The 4296-nt window shown below is 36.7% G+C and overlaps 1 protein-coding gene across 4 annotated transcripts in view; it reads right to left on the reverse strand.

The window, feature by feature from the left end:
* The window catches only part of LOC106473470, a 40271-nt gene that overhangs the window by 24657 nt on the left and 11318 nt on the right, over positions 1–4296 (reverse strand). The gene's annotated exons all lie outside the window — the stretch shown is intronic.

Consider the following 4296-nt stretch of genomic DNA (forward strand, 5'->3'; position numbering starts at 1 on the left):
AACATTATTTCGAAGGACCAACTACTCCGACCCCAGCTTTGACTTGTCCCTTATAGTAGACGTATGCTACAGGGTCCTTTGGTTGTTTCTAGGCCTATGAGGTTTCTCTGGGTCATGGGGATAACTGCCTCGGTTATTCACCCCCAAAATAGACGGCTTGGATTAAATAATCCGCCGAAACCAATAACTTCAGAAGTGTACTTCCTACTGCAGTGTATATATATACAGTGTACACTTATAAGTTGTTTACAGCTAAACTGTAGATGAATCCAGATGTTAGGACTTTAACAGATTGCAACCGAAACTAACAGATGGGATTATTCTGACCTCACCAGATTCATGTACGAACGTGCCCAATCAGAAATAAGAACAGCGTATTCTACCTTTCTGGGTAGTGTAATATTATATTTACGTTTTGTATAATGGGTAATATCTTCTTTTTTTTTAATTTGAGTCAACATCATGAATCAATAATTTTTAGAACAGAAATCAAAAAATAAAAGTCATGTACTGTTTTTTTGGACAAATGTCTAAGTTTTCTTTTCACTGAAATGTTCCAATCGTTTTAAAGGACCCCCAGTAATAGTGGGTCAAGGTCGCGAAGACAATAAAAATATTACAACTTAAAGACAGTACAAAAAAAAATAAAAAATATTGGGCACGAGCCAATCATCCCTCCACGTGAGCCTTCCTTATAGTTATCTATGTACACCTACATATTAGAGAAAGGTTTACTTTCACTCAGTATTACTTAGTGGTTTATTTTAGGGTTAGCGACATACACTTACGTTGCTTAGCAATGAAACGATGTTAAATAAACAACAGATGGTCTGCGATATACGTACGAAGGAATCCATCTTATTATTTCCGGTTTAAAATAGAATGTCGAATATATTCCATCAAATGTACATGTCGTTCAGCAAGAATAACAAAGAAAACCGTTTATGACGGAATGCAGCAACAGTTCTACACCACTTTTCATATTAGTAGTGATTTAACGTTTCCTTGTATCTAAAGCTATTTTAGGGCAGGAAGACAAATAAACAAACCGACCTGATCACATTATTACTGAAACGGAGGTTTAATGAACGATTTTAAGGACTTTCACACAGCCCCTATAATATCAGTGTGTGTGGTGGGGGGGGGGGTAAAGTAATAGTAATTGATTCAAATTCAAAGTTTTTATTTTGTTTTTACTGAACTTTAGCCCTTTATTTAACCACAAGATAGTGAAAAACTTGCATGCTAATATTTTCTTTTCCCTTTTCATCGTCCGGACGCAGTTCTGGCTCTGGTTATATTTAGATCTGCTAGCAGTAAGTTAGACAAATAAAACCAGCACTTATTCTGAACACTGCTACACCATTACTGTCATGATCTAGGAAACTTGTTTACACGGTTTTATTCTTACCGAGTTTATTTTCAAGTTAGAAAAAGGATATGACTCACACATCAACTTCAAATATGACACGACCGAGTTAGTTCCTGACATGGTGGATGAAGATAATTATTGCTCTTTTCAAAAATCCGAAGCTCGAACCGTGCTTTCTAAGTTTTCTGTTTTAAGTGGTAGCTAAAAGTTTAACTTCTACTTCATATTTGCCCGTGACCTTCGTGTTGGCCACGGGCCCAATCCACCGTAAAGGCAGCATCATTACCAGCCGTTTAGTGGGTGTTCGTTACGAGCCGCTTAGTGGGTGTCTGGTGTAAAAAAAGAAAAAGGTGTTGCGAAAAACACCGCAGTGCAGGTTGGGAGTTGCCAATGTTAGCGCTAATGCAAATAAACAAGTATTCGCCCGTGATTGAAACGAGATTACAGCGTTAACAGGGACCGTGACGTCAAGAAAATAGCTATAAAGTATACCACATTAAAATGTACACGTACCTCTTATACAGAACAGAATTTAAAAGCTTTTTGTGCTCAATCACCGGAGATCGATAATAGTCACATCCTACCTGGCTTAGACAACTTTTTTAAAGGAAAATAAAATATCATACGATTTCGAATAATTAATCCTTAAGAGAAATCCACGCAATAAAACTATATTAGAATGTTCCCCAATTTTTTTACTATAATACATTTTATATTTATGTATTAATACTCCATTGTTCATAAACAATTTTCCTTTTTGTTTCTTGTTTGTTAAAGCTTGGTTCACACACACTGTGAAAGACAATGAAACTGTCACTGACCGTGTTAATCCTCAAAAAAAAAAAAACAAGTTTTTATATGCACTCGTCTTTTTACGAATTGTAATAGTTGTTGATGGCTTTAACACTGTCGTGAAGGTTGGAAAAATAAAGAAAAAATAGTTCTCTCGGAATTACACAGTCGCAGAACTGAGTGTTACAAATGAAGTGGTTTTCAAATATTTATATTCTTACAAATTTCACAGTTTGTCTCAGTTTAATATTAAATACATTTGTCTTACTTCTAACAGATTGGATGGTACCCTTGGAGTCGACACAATAAACGTTTCAACTACAGACAAAATATTATATATATAGGTTCCAAGGAGCGAGTCCTTTGGTAAATTTAATTATAAGAATACAATAGTTAGAGTAAAAAAAAAATTCTTCAACCACACAATAACTGATTTATCCAGTGCCAACGAGGCCTTTCGTTCAGTGTCGAGACTCATCAGCCTTGCTGGGATACGACAGATATTGTTGTGGTCGAGAACGTTATTTGTATCACCAGTTGCCCGAAGAACAACTGTTCAGAAGTAATCTAGTTTTAAATTGGTTAACGTTAACTTCTATTAATTTAACTTCAGTCGAAACATAACAGAATTAGGCTTATGATGTTTATAAACATCAAAGTATTTATTTTACTTAAATGACTTTCTTTTGAGACTAGGCCTATCTCTTCCAAAAGACTCACGCTGCCAAGTTGTGTTCTAATGGTGATTAATGACGTTTCGTGCTAAGTACTACACAGATATGTTGCTGTTTAAAAAACAACGACATTGGTTTAAGATCTATCATTATAAGCGTGTTGCTATATCTCAATAACCGGAAATGACTCCAAAACAATCACCGCTTGCTTCTTCAGTGTTCCAAAAAAGAAGCTTTTAGTTTACTAATTGATAAAACGCCTGTTTACATTTACAAGTTCTGAATAATATTTTTTTTGTGATGTAACTAAAACAAATAAGCCTCTTGCCCAATCTCGAACACTGAATAAATAAATGAAAAAAAAAAAGATCAGGAAAAAATTACAAACTGTTACAAACATGAAGGGCTCACAAAAGACCTTTTTTTAAAGGCCCACCGATCCATATATATATAGTGATGACACCTCGTGTAGTTCAAGCACAATCAACAGCTTAAATACAATAATACGTGGATAACAGCCTTTTGAAGTATAAGATGTTGAGTGACCTTAGGGGACGTCATTAGTGTTGCTATCTAATAAAGTACCCGAGATGGTCGCTAGCTTCTAAATCCAATCTACCTTTCACGTGCGTCAAGAAAATGATCTACTGTGTCTGTGCTTAAAGAACCTGTCCCTGCGATCTTCTTAAATTGAAATGAAATCTGGAAAGCACATGGGCGGATAAAGTTGAAACTTGATAGTTGCTGAACTAACGTATTCATGAAGTTGAACGGAATAGTTGTCCCAAACTTCATGGTTTCGAAATGGTTGAAGTTGTACGTCAAGGTCAACCAGACTTCCTACTGGACACGTGTAAGTTGTACGTCAAGGTCATCCAGACTCTACTGGACACTTGTACTAAAAGGGTTCTATTACAGCACTCGAAATACGCGCATGTAGACAGCTTGAAGATTATTATGTACAATACTCGTGTATCCACGTCAACTGGTTTCTATGATGGATTGATGCCATTCAACAGCTGGCTTTTAAGTAAATTTAACTTGCTAGCTGATAGACACCTTATCTTAAAATAAACTTCCAACATTAAAAAAGACAAACATACGTTTAAATTAGATTCAGATTAAAACATGTTTGGACAACTGCTGGGAGATGTGTCCAGACAAGAGTGTCCTGTTTGGACAACTGCTGGAAGACGTGTCCAGACAAGAGTGTCCTGTTTGGACAACTGCTGGGAGACGTGACCAGAAAAGAGTGTCCTGTTTGAACAACTCCTGGAAGACGTGACCAGACAAGAGTGTCCTGTTTGGACAACTCCTGGAAGACGTGACCAGACAAGAGTGTCCTGTTTGGACAACTCCTGGAAGACGTGATCAGACAAGAGTGTCCTGTTTGGACAACTCCTGGAAGACGTGACCAGACAAGAGTGTCCTGTTTGGACAACTCCTGGAAGACGTGAT

This window comes from Limulus polyphemus, unplaced genomic scaffold (genome assembly GCF_000517525.1).
Source record: "Limulus polyphemus unplaced genomic scaffold, Limulus_polyphemus-2.1.2 Scaffold6200, whole genome shotgun sequence".
In the NCBI taxonomy this organism is placed as follows: Eukaryota; Metazoa; Arthropoda; class Merostomata; order Xiphosura; family Limulidae; genus Limulus; species Limulus polyphemus.